The sequence below is a fragment of the Mobula hypostoma genome, chromosome 18 (genome assembly GCF_963921235.1).
Source record: "Mobula hypostoma chromosome 18, sMobHyp1.1, whole genome shotgun sequence".
In the NCBI taxonomy this organism is placed as follows: Eukaryota; Metazoa; Chordata; class Chondrichthyes; order Myliobatiformes; family Myliobatidae; genus Mobula; species Mobula hypostoma.
The window spans coordinates 37,153,125-37,167,011 of NC_086114.1; positions in this window are offsets into that span (position 1 = coordinate 37,153,125).

The window sequence follows — 13,887 nt, forward strand, 5'->3', positions numbered from 1 at the left end:
TGCTTTTGACAAGAGAATGCTGCCAAAATAGTCTACGTTTTCAAGAGCAATATTGTTAATATTTATGGAGGGCTGGATAAATGGCTGGATGGATGGTGGCTGATACACGACCTGTGAGTTAATATTCACAGCAAGATGCAGGGCCCCATGTGCCTTGGCAAAGCCATTCAGGACACATTGGAGGTCTTCAGAGTGTGCTGCGATGGCACTGTCATTCATACACTGAAGCTCCATGATAGTGGTGGTGCTGACCTTGCTCTTGGCCTTGAACCATTTGAGGTTGAAAAGCCTGTTGCCCATTCTATACACGAATGGGATTCCCTGCGGCAGGTCTTGGCCAACGGGGTGAAGGGTGGCAGCAATAACAATGGCAAATAGCTGGGTGCAATGATACAGTCCTGTTTGACAACTGTCTTGTCAGTAAACAGTATTTCTCTGAGGGACCCTTCAATCCCAGGGTCGGTCAGTATTTCAACCTTTGGAAGGATACTACAGGAAAGGATGGTATTGACATCATCAACTCAAGTGGAGTATGATCTCTCACCATATATGCTGAGCAAAATCTTATGATCATAAGCACTCTCTCCACCAGAAAAGCAAATTCAAGGCATCTTGGCAACACCCGCTGATCTAGATAGTGACATTCCATTGACTATGTCATAGTCCAAATTAGAGACTACCATGCTGTGAATATCACAAGGATTCTGACTGGCACAGAATACTGCTGGTCAGATCATTGGCTGATTCACTCCACCATGCCCTTTGTCATTTCTATGAAAGCCAAGTATAAGGGTTGCCTTAGTTTATGACCTATTTCCTGTAATTGGTATGCTGTGAATGGTATCTTATTCATAAGAGGAGGGTTCATAAGAAGCAGTCCAGGCCAGGACTAGAGAGCCTGTGTGACACTGCCACCCAACAGCACCTTTAGGCCTTGTTTGGGGAAAACCTCCAACAGGATTATTAGGAGGATATTGAAGAACACTGCTGTCTGCTTAAATCCACCATTCTCGATACCCTCAAAATCAACCTTCAATACATGTCTAGAAAACATCAGACTTGGTTTGATGATAACAACATGGAAATAGAACAACTTATCTCCAAGAAAAGGAGAACCTTTTGTGACAGGCAAAATGACATTGGCAGCAAGGCCAAAAGAGAAGCTTACTCCAAAGCCAAGGCCAATGTCCAGTGCAGGATGATGGAGCTAAAGAATTCCTGGTGGACTGAGAAAGACCTGGAAATCCAAAGACTAACAGAGTTTGGTGACATGAGAAGTTTCTTCAGTCCAAAGTAGTCAATGGTCTAAGAGCTTCTTAACCATGACAGTACTGCTGAATCACTAACCAAATCCTCTAGAGACTTGTGAGAGGAGACGTGGGGCGAACCTCCCCGTATGAAAGAGGTCCGTAGTATCATCAGGAGCCTAAAAAGTAACAAAGCCACTGGTCCCGACGGGCTCCCAGCAGAGATCTTTAAGGAACGTGGACAAGCACTCCTACACCACATACACGTACCGTTTCTGAGGATCTAGGAGAAGGAACAACTGCCTTCAGAGCTTGGGGTTGCTCTAATATTGACCATATTCAAGAAGGGAGACAAGGTAGATTGTGGTCATCAGAGGCCCTCCTGTCGACAACAGGCAAATTCCTTGCATGTGTCCTTGTTAACTCTCTGAATCATAATGTAGTTTCCATCAATCTAGAGGTACTGTAGACATGATATTCACAGTATACTAATTTCAGGAAATACACAATGAACAAAGGCAACCCTTGTACTTGGCTTTCATAGACATGACAAAGGCATTTGATACAGAAGACCACCAAGCTCCCTAGTGTACACTATCAAGACATGACTGCCCTGACAAGTACTTATGAATGCTAAGGCTACTGCATGATGGCATGTCAGCCACAACACTCAGCAATAGCGGCACTGACTCAGAACCCTAATGTGTCTGCCTCTACCATCACCCCCAGATGTGCATTCCAGGCACCAACCACTCTCTTTGTAAAACAACTACCTCTGACATATCCCCCAAGCTTTCCTCAACACACCTTAAAATGATGTCCTCTGGTATTAGTTATTGCTGCTCTGAGAAAATGATTTCTGGTTATACATATTACCTATGACTCTTGTTATCTTATACATTTCTGTCAAGTCAGCTCTTCATCCCTATAGAAAAGCTTTAGATCACTCAACCTTTCCTCAAAAGGCAAGTTGTCTAACCAAGGCAGCATTTCCTAAAATGAAATGACCAGAACTGAACACAATGTATGAGTGAGATTGCTTCAATTTTGTTCGGATCACAAAAGTGTCTTACATTTTTGTTGCTAAAGTTATTTTTACTCATTGCTAAATTGAACTACAACATCAAAATAAAATCTATTTTAAAAAATCTCATCCATGTAATATTTCTGTGCTTGACTGGTCAATGTGCCTGTGCTAAAGTTGTCCGATCTGTTGCATGAGACTTATAGTTTGGTGATACTTGGAACTCATCCTCACTTCGGTTGGTTGCAGTGGAAGTTCAATACTGGAGTGGATTTTGTTTGTGGAGCCCAGGAAAGAAATCACAAGGACGGACCTCACAGCATCACAAAGTGGCATATGGATTCTGGAGGTGACTCACCTCTGATCCACCCTTCTAATGCACTCTGCACCATGATCCACTCCAGGACCAATACCATTCTATGCCCCTTTGGACTAAGTGTATTCTCTATCCCCACACTGTGACCAAAATTCCTCCTGTACAGACCAACATTTCGACCCTCCTGCATTCCATGTTTCCCTTACTGTGATCCATCTCATATCCCAACATTTGCTCCCTCAACTCACTATTTTCTACCCCACATTACCCACTTGCTCTATGCCAAACATTACTGACCATCGAGTTTTAGGATCTACAATGTACCCAAACAGAATCACCCTATAAATGTCAATCTCAGGTGACTGGCAGCTGTGTCATGTGATCTTTCGGAGCATTGAGAATCATAATGACTCTGAATTTTTAATCAACTGCATAGTAGTTGTCTGCTTACTTCTTAAAGATGCAATCCTATAGATTCAGGAGTAAGTGATTAGAAGCGAGGATCACATTGAGGTTCCTCATGGAATATTTTCACTTATTCAGTTCGTTTAGGATCTTGAACCTCTACTGTCCCTCCTGTGAAGGATCTCACAGAACCCTGCTAGGGATAGATTTCCAATAATGATGATGGCTTTGTGATATACTTCTAACCCCGAAGGTATGTGACTGAGAGGGGGACCACTAGATGGTTGGGTTCCTCTGTACCCACAGATTTCAGCTGCATAAATTTTGTTAAAGTGACCAATCAAAACACATTCAAATTTAGCATGTACCTTTTCATAACAACATTGTTTCATTGTTTGACAAAATATGGCCCATCTGATGATGACTCAAATGATCGCAAGCTGTACCTTCAATATGAATCCGACTGATTCCACAAGACAGTACGAACTTCAGACCTGCCACCAGCATCATGCCATTCTGCTTTTACACAATCTCATTTTAGTTCAGCTCGATAATATTAAGCTGTTGCTTTTTCACATTTATTTACCATTTATCCATCCTAATGTTTCTCATCTCCTACGTCACAGTGCAAGAACAACTGATGTAAATCATTTTTCTTCTTTTGTCCATTTCCTTATCACAGCACGAGATGAACGGTCCCTGACTGCTGAAGTGTTGCTACCACTGTAACATAGGGAGACTCAAACATGACCAGACAATCTGTCTTGATTGTGGGATGACATCAGCTGGGGAATCTTCTCCATCTTCGTCGAAACAGTGGTATGCCCAAGAAGTGAAAGAGGTATTGATTTAACGACTGAAAATAATCAATATCTCTGACAATGCAACAATACTTCAGTACTGAATCGCAAGTTCCTTGTGTGGAGCTTACTGCTTGTGCCTGGAAGTTACATGCACCTGGAGCCAAGACCCACACCTATTCGGCACTATGTGATTATCGCGAAGTCAACTTTGTAGGGTATTTCTGATACAACATGGTGTTAGTCCCACAGCATCACCCTGGGAGACCTGTGGGTGGGTGAGAAACCTATCGACATTATCAGGGCACCCACCATACTAAGACTATCTCAACAACACATTCCCAGTTACCAGTCTGCCGTTCATCCACCTAGATAAGACACTCCCTGACCCTTTGATCCACAACCATAAAACCACAACCCTTTGATTCTCCCTTCCTGAGGGGACATAGCGTCAAATTTCAAGGGGAATAGATTTAGGACAGAGAGTAGGAAATCTGTGGATTCAGGAAAGCAAATCTCAAAAGCACTGCAATATTTGCGCTCTCTGCTTGCCCTCGTCTTTGTCTGGAAAAGAGAACTACCCTTTCGGCAGATGCTGTGAAAGAGTAGTTTTCAATTCACTTTAGTTATTGCTTCAAGCTGTAGTGTTGGTACTTAACTTTCAGTTTGAGAGTTTTATGGTCCTCTTGACCTGGAATCTTTTTTCCCTTTTCCTTTAAATCCTACAACAGTTTTCATTAAAGTCAGTAAACCGCTGACCCACTTCAGTGTGTCTTTCTGTCCGCACTTGGGCCATATCCAAATGTTTTGACATTTCCTTTGAGGCTGTGAGTACCTGACACTCAGGACCCTCCTAAACACAGGTCAAAGGTCAATGGGCAACATCTTGAGTGAGGAGAACCAGCCACCACCATTTCAATTTCAAAAGCACCGGTAACTTGCATGACCTTGATTGTAGCTGAAGACTAAAGTGCTGGAATAATATTTTGAGGCATTCCTTGGGGAAGCATCCTCAGTACAGCCATTCCCAGCTCAGGCCAAATTTAGGAGCTTTTGCTGATAACTGCACGACATTCAATCCAGTCACAACTCTTCAGACTACATCCACCTGCAACCGGATCTGAATAATATTCAGACACAGGCCAGTAATACACAAATAGTGATAGTAACATACAAGTGCCAGACAATGACCATTTCCAACAACCACCTACCCTTGGTAGTCTAATCCCCGTGCACCCCAGCAAGAACATCATAGGATCATCAGTAGAAACTGCCATCTAGATGCATGACTCACTATTTGTACCCGGTTCTACAAGGCACATCTGCTCCAGCGAGGAATACTCTTCACCTACTGAATGGATGGAGCTCTCGCAACTCTCAAGGCCATTCATGACAAAGCAGCCCCCTCGCTCGGTAGCCCCTCCCCACCACGAACATTCACTTGCCCTTCCACTGGAACACTGGAGCCGCAGCGGGCATCATTTACACAAGGGGACGTGGGAACTCACAGAGAGAGCACCTGCAAAGCAATAAGCTTCACCACAAGCACAGCAAAAGGTGAATGGGATGCACTGCTACCTGCAGCTTCTCTTCCTGATTTGGAAGTGTTCATCATCACTGGCTGTAAGTCCCAGAAGACTCCACCCACCAGCAGAGTGGAGTAACTTCACCACACTGAAAACAGCTCACCACCATATACTTGAGGGCTAAGGTAATAGATGTTGACCCTGTGAGCAACATCACATAAAATGACGAAGAAAAGGACTTTTTCCATTTGTAGCTCCTGTTACTGTGGGGACACATTTGTCATCCTTGGCCTACAACGTGGTGAGAAGGAACCATGACGTTCGGCGGCAGCCCGCTGACGTACTATTCCTGGTTTTGGTCTGAGTGGGAGTCTGCCCGTGTGGGGAGTGCAGCTGTGGCAGAGTGACCGCATGTTGTTCACAGCCAGCCGGCAGTGGGGTAAAGTTTCACCTCCTCAATGACTTTCTCGCTGCCTCAGTAAAGCAGCCAGCATACTTTTTTTTTACTTTTGAGATACAGCGTGGAATAAGCCCTTCTGGCCCTTCGAGCTACAATGACCTGCAATCCCCAGATATTAATCCCAGCCTAGTCATGGGGCAATTTACAATGGCCAATTAATCTACCAACTGGTACTATTTTGAACTGTGGGAAGAACCAGGAGAACCAGAGGTACAGACTCGTTACAGACAGCGGCGGGAACTGAACCCAGGTCTCCTCTACTGTAAAATGTTGTGCTAGCCACTGCGCTACCATGCTGCCCCACCCCAATGGACATTCTCCCTTCTCTCCTCTCCCATTGGGCAGAAGATACAAAAGCCTGAAAGCACATACAAGGACAGCTCCTACCTCTTTAACACTGTTGACCAGTTCCCTGGTATAATAAGATGGAGATTAAACCTCACAATCTACCTTGTCATGATCTTGCACATTATTGTCTATTTGCACTATACTTTCTCTGTAGTTGCACTTTATTCTGCATTCTGATATTGTTTTATCTTGTGTTACCTCAATGAACTGTGTAATGATTTGATCTGTAGGAACAGTATGCAAAACAAGTTTTTTTAGTGTTATTCAGTGCATGTGACAATTCCAATTCCCATTTCAGTTCCATTTGCACTTCAAGCCGTAGCAGTCGGGTGATGGAATTGCTTCCATTTGCCTGAGTGAATGCAGCTCCAACAATACTGTACACCACTCCCCGCGGCTGCTTAACTGGATGATCTACCAAGGTGACAGTAATTTGGATGTGGTCCTCGCAGTTGGCAACAATAGAGTTCCAAAGAATCTGCTGGAGGACCTGAGTGAGTTGAACAGCATCTGAGGGCTGAAAGGAATTGTCGATGTTTCAAGTCCTGATGTGGGGGTTTCAACCCAAAAGGTCAACAATTCCTTCTCCCCACCTCCCCCTCTCCCCCACAGGTGCTGCTCAACCTGCTGAGGCCTTCCAGCAGATTGTTTGTTCTCCAAGTTCCAGCATCTGCACTCTCCTGTGCCATTATGTTCATTGCGTTGTCGTAGTGATGGCAGCTTAAGACTGCTTCATTGCCTGGAAATTTCGTTCTGAAGCCCAAGTGGGAAGGGGACCAAGTACTTCTTCATTTCATGCATTACTTTCCTCAAAACCTTTCATCAGCAGATCCCACCTGGTAATCTGGACTTTATGGGTGGACTGAGGAACAGAATAGCTGGGAGGAGATTCACTGAAATTGCTTTCTTTCCATGCAGCATTAGAATATTCAATTCCGTGCAGTCATTTTCCCAACACTGGTATTAATTGACAAGATCGTTGGCACGTGATGTTTGAGTTGCATCTTGTGATTTCACCAACGCAAGCTGTGACCCCACTTTGCACAGATTGGAGAGGAGTGAAAAGATGACTGCTTTCTCCCAGAGGCTGCTAGAACGGCCCCTTGTCATGGGCTATTGATCAAACCATACACACTGTACATGGTTTTCCTCGCTGCCTGTCAACAGATTTATTTTTGTTTGCCCACTACAGTGTTGTTTGCCAGGCTATAGTTGTAATGCAGTGTCTTCATGGAATAAATGGCTAGCAGCCAGCAAAGGAACATTCTGAGCTGACTATGTTTTCCATTTGCTTTATAGGAGGATTCCTACTTCTATTCTTGCACACGGCTCACGAACTGGGAATGACCCAAAGTGACTCGCAAACGATGAAATACTTTGGAAGTGTGGTCACTGTTGTAATGCGGGAAACCTTCTTGTACTTACCACATTAAAATTCAGCTTACTTTAATTAATGCAGAAGTTTATTGGTGTATTGTTGTACTCATTCACTCAGTCAAGTCCTGTACAGCTGACCCCACAAAGAATTCTATCTGTAAGATAAATGTAGGTGAATGTAAGGCCACAATTATTTGTCAGACTTGTGGTAATCAGTTGATGGTTTTGCCCATGTTCTGAAGCACCTGGAGTTAAATTAACCCAGTCCACACCTGCTTTACAATGGTGGCATACAGGATACCTCATATTACACAGTGAATAACACTAGCAAAATGTTGCAGCAACTCAGCAAGTCAGGCAGCATCTATGGAGGGGAATAAAAGGTTGAAGTTTGGGCTACGACCCTTTACAAGAGTCTTGATGATGGGTCTTGGCCTGGAACGGCGACTGTTTATTCCCCTCCATTGATGCTGTCTGACTTGCTAAGATCCTCCATTATTTTGTGTGTGTGTTGCTCAAGATTTTCAGCATCTGCAGAATCTCTTGTGTTTATGGTAGTACACAGTGACTGGTAACAAGGATTCGAAGAATTCACAACTCAACAAAAAACATGAGACTGGAGAGGAAAAATTCTTTAAAGAAACCATTGGGAACTGGAAACTGTGCAGTAGGGAAGAGAAAGCAGATGGCACATTGAAGAGGCAATAACCATTGTCAGATTGTGAGGCAGCTAACGTGCATGTAACAAGATGGAAGCAGCAGATAAAAGGACAGGTGTAATCAAAAGGATCGTGAGAGGGAAAGCTAAGTATTAAACTGGATCACAGAACATAATGCAGAAGAACTTTTGTTTGCAGCAGCATCATGAATTACATAACCATGGTAACTTAAGGCTAGAGAGAATAAAGCAGCAGCGAAAGAGGGTACAATTGTGAAAATCCGAAAACTGCAGATACAGGGCATCTGTAATAAAACCAGAAAATGCTGGAAATCACCGTTCCATCTAAGCTACACGGGTGCGTGGCCACACAGTAACTGAAATGCTCCCGTGCACATAGCCTTTGTTGTTGCACAGCTGGAATTTTCTTTCATATTATGTTAATATAATTTTGAAGTTATGCAAATATAAATTTGCAATCTATGTTAATATAATTGTGAAATACCACATAACTAATTATGTTAATGAATATAATCCATAAATGTTCTAAATAATAAACGTACCACAACCTTTACTTTGAAACATTTTAGAGCTTCTGCATATTTACATTGTCCATATTTCAAGTTACAACACTGTTCCAAATTGAAACAATAAACACAGAATGGAATTTTGTAGCTCATTGAATGTCGACACTGTCTAGGCAAAACATTTTACTATTGCTATTGTGCTGGCCGGATGTTTTGATGGCCTGGCATCATTTACTTGTATTTACTTGTGAGTTGTTTGTTTGATGTGAAAAATTCAACATTCTGAATTTTCTGGTTAATTGTCTTTCAAAGAAATCATAATCTAACAAGAATTTTTTTAATTAAAAAATTGTTAGAGCAAGGTAAAATTCATTTCTATAAAATTCATTAAAATATCATTATGCCCTTGAATTAATAAGTAAAGTCAAGAGTATGTGATTTAAAGTGCTGTGCAGTTTCCAGGCCATGATTTCCTGCTCAGCGCAATAGTTGGTCTACATAGCTGTAAAAAAAAACAAGAGGTAACAGAGGTAACATTGCTGGAAAGACTCAGCAGGTCAGACTGCGTCTGTGGAAACAGAAGTAGAGTTAACATTCCTTGAGCCAGAAGGGATTGCTCTAATGATGGACTTCTCACACTCTATTCAAGGTTTCCTGATCAAGGGGGATCATAATGGAACTGCAGGTCTGGTGTGGAGCTGCATAATTAACTCTCCGAAAAGAATCAAAGTCAAAATGGAGTTTATTGTCATACGTACAAGCATATTTATGCAGAGGTGTAGTGAAAAGCTTACTTGAAGCAACATAACATCATATAAGCAGCAATAACCAGAAAAGCATAAAAACATAAATTGTACACAATTTTTTTACAAGGAAGAACATAATTTGAATCCAAAAAAAGTTCAATGTAGTGCAAGGTATTCAAAGTTATAGCATTGCTCTACTGAGGTACTGATAAGAGTTCTACAAGTTGGTTCAAGAGCTGGGTGAAGGGAAGTAAATGTGCTTGAAAGTAGTGATGTGGGGCTTCATGCTTCCGTACCTTCTGCCCAAGGGTAGACGTGGGTAGATGGCACGGCCCAGTGGTGATGATCTTTGATGATGGATGCTGCCTTTTTGTGAGGTACGTTTCAATTTGAAACTCTCAATGATGGGGAGGGATATGCCCATGACGTAGTGGACTGGTAATGAAACCTTGTGGAAGCTGGGGACTGACACACTGAATGTAGCAGCAGATGGGTTGGACAATGAGAATCAGTAGAACTAATCTCTCTCTGCCCATAAGGTGATGGGTGAGAACCGACATGTGGGAAATAGATGAGATGCAGTCAGAAAGCTCTCTTATCCATGACGGAGGGAAGCTGCAGTTGTGGAAGACATCAGATCTACTTGTGCGGAATGTCTCATCATCGGAGGAAACGAGACAGAGATGGGGGAACTGGAATCATGGAGAACTAGAGAATGAAATGGAGACCTTATATGAAGCAGGGTGGAAGATGGAAAGGTGGTTTGTGAGGCTTGTACCAGATACTTGACAGCAGTCCATCCCTTCAAGTGGACATGAAGTGATACCAGCAGGCCTGGGAAGAGCCAGAGCTGAACCAGGGGAGGGTGAAAGCCGGGTGGAAGTTGGCAGCTAAAATGAGGAAATTTTCCTTTTTTACCTGATGCAGCACCAATGCAGAAATTAGATTTGATGGAGTAAAGCACAGGTAGTTCCACATAGCCCACAAAAGACAGGCAAAGTTTGAGACTAGGCCTGTTCCCATGGATATACCCTACATCTGCAGATAGCTAGTGAGTTGAGGGAGAAGTTGTGTGCTGTGAAGACCAGGTAACCAAGTGTGCAGTTAAAGGAGAAATGGTTCAATATACATTTGAGGAAGAAGCGAAGGGCGGTTAGATCATCCTGGTGTGGGATGGTGGTGTCGAGGGATTGAACACCCATATTAAAGATAACTAGTTAGCCCTAGGAAATTACATCATGACAAAATGGCAGAAGGCATCAGAGGTGTCATGGATATCAATAGGTCAGGACTGGAGGAAGGAAGAGAAACAAGGGGGAAAAATGTTTGGCTGGGTGACAGTAAGTGGAAATGGTGGGTCAGCCTTACCATCCCAATTACACAAATGGCATTCCATTGTAGCCCATCACACACCACTACACTCTATCACACCTCACATACCACACCATACTCTATACCCTACACCACATCTCATATACCCATATCATTCCTCACATACCACACCACTCCGCATATACCCATATCATACCTACACACTATACTACACCACGTATACCCACATCACACACCATACACCCACCACAGCCCATCACACATCACCGCATTCATCACACCCACCACCACATTCCATCACACCCACCACACACATCACACCCACCACATCCCATCAAATCTTCCACACACATCACACCCACCACACCCCATCACACCCACACACCCATCACATGTACCCCACCCTTCACATGTACCACTCCCATCACACCCACCACACCCTATCACACCCCACCACACCCCACCACATGCCATCACACACACACCACTCCCCATCACATCCACCACACCCAATACACATGTACCACACCCCAACACATATACCACATCCCATTACATATTTTACACCCAATTCCCCATCACACCCGGTATGGTCAGTGTTTTGTTTTCTGCATGTGCCTGATTATAAATTTCCCTCAAGGAGACTGAGGCACAACACCTCATATTTCAAATTTGCTAGTCTACTTCCAATAGCAAGAGCAGTGAATTCTCCAGCTTTTAGTAAACTGCTGCTCTTTATCCTTTATTTCTCTGCCCCTGATCTACCCAGTTATTCCTGCACTCTCTCCCCTGTCATCTCCATGTCTCCCCCTTCCCCACCCACCCTCTTCATCTCCTCCCATTGGGTTCCTTCCCCAGATCCGTCCCATGCTCCACCTTCCTCTCCCATTAGATCCAATCATTTTCAGCTCTTTATCACTTCCACCTCCCTCTCCCATCTTCTGACACTATTCCCACTCTCTCCCCTCGCCACCTGCCTATTACCTCTCCTCTGCAGGATCCATCCATCCATCCATCACTTCTAGCTCATCCCTTCCCTTCACCTTTTCATCCTGGCTCCCTCTGCTCTATCTTTGTCCAGATGAAGAATCTCAGCCTGAAACATCGATTGTCCATTTCCCACCTCAGATGCTGCCTGACCTGCCAAGTTGCTCCAGATTATTGTGTATTAGTCATAAATGTCATGCATTCTGGTCCACTTGTAGCAAAGACTTTGTTGCACAGTCTATGGGGCAGCAAGGCACTCATGTGTGTCTGATGCACCTGTGCCTGGCTGAGCACTAGAACCACAGTCCAACTCTCCAGGACCCACTCTTGTACCTCAGGGCCTCGTATGCAGATGGTACAGAAGAACAAAGCTCACACGACAGCTGCCAGGTGTTGGGCACCAGCTGCCAGCTCGTTCTGGATTTCAACTGTTGTGGATCTGTGACCCGCTGACTGGATTCTGAGGTAAGCCTTCTCTGGGACCCCTTTCACTAGGAAAGGTTACAGATGGTGCTGTGATTAGATCAGACCACAGAACTGGGCGATTGTAAGGCAGGGCTGTGGGATGAGGGAGGATTGAAGAATGCAGCAGAACATTGTTGTGGTCCTGGGCCAAGTTATGATGACAGCTGAAGCTCTGGAGCTAGACAAGCCTCTCACACAATCAGGGAGGGGATTATAGGTTGCCCTTTGCGACTGGAATCTAAGGACAACTTGACAAAGAAGTGAGTCAGAGTTCATACTCAGAGGGGATAGTGCGCAACAGGGACGGAACATTGATGTTGTGGGCCAATTCACTTACCAAACACTCCACACAGAACTTCTTCAACTTCAAGTTCACACAGGTGATGGACTGCTGTGTATGGGGTTAGTCTCCTCCATATTTGCACATCCAGTTGACAGCTGTATATGGGATCAGTTTCTTCCATGTTTAAACAGTTGGTTGACAGATGTGTGCGGATTTAGGATGTACCTGACAGAAACCATCTTCATTTTCCTCAACTTGCCACCTTTGGGTTATTGGTTTGGTTGTGAGCTTGGGTAAACCAGTGAGATCCCAAGGAAACCTGCAACTCCTCTTCCACTCAGAGAAATAGGCAAAACATCTTCATCTCCCCTTGTGTTCTCTCCTGTTTCACAGCTGAGGAGATGGAATGGCCAGATAGAGCTTGTGGAGGGAACTTTGCCCAAATATGCATTAATGGACACTCAAGTGAGCAGGGAGATGTCCCTGGGGGTGCTCACTTGAAGCTGCAGGTATCACAAAGGTGTGCTGATTGACACATGAGATGATAATGGAGGGGCTAGGGAGAGACAGCGCTTGGAGATCATGGTCAGAACCATTGAGATCAGGGTCAGTGGAGTTGGAGCATGGAAGTGACAGTTAGTGAGCTGTGTCACACCAGGAAGCTGGAGATTACCTGGATACACAAGTCCAGAAGGTAGTCACACACCTTTGTGAACTATGTCTAAATTGATGAATGGTCATGGCCAGGTTAGTGAAACTGCAGAACAGATAGACAGTAGGATCCAAAGGACTGTTCTGGAGGAAGTGGGTTGGGATTGCAGAGGGAATGTGTGAACTGTTCATAGCACCATGGCACAGGAAGCTACTCACATGGGGGGGGGGCAGAGAAAAGAGAACTGTACTAGTCATTGTTGACTGTATGGTTGGGGAACAGCATTTCTGCTGCAATGCCCGAGTCCAAAAGGCTGTATTGCCTGCCTGGTGTCAGGGTGGAGGACACTTCTTCTGGATGGAGATGAACTTGATGTGTGAGGGAGAGGATCCAGTTGTGCTAGTCCAAAGTCAAAGTTAGAGTCAAGCATCAGCACTTGATAAGTACTAGTGATGCTAATGGCTAACAAAAATAACAGAACTAATGACTAAGTTGTATGAAAAAGTTCAAAAGTTCAAAGTAAGTTTATTACCAAAGTACAGATATGTCACCGTATACAACACTGAGATTTATTTTCTTGTGGGCATAATAAATAAATTCATAATAAAAGTAATAAACGTAATAGAATCAATGAAAGACCGTACCACTTTGGGCTTTCAACCAGTGTGCAAATGACAACAAATTATGCGAACACAAAAGTAAATAAATAAACAATATATATTGAGAACATGAGA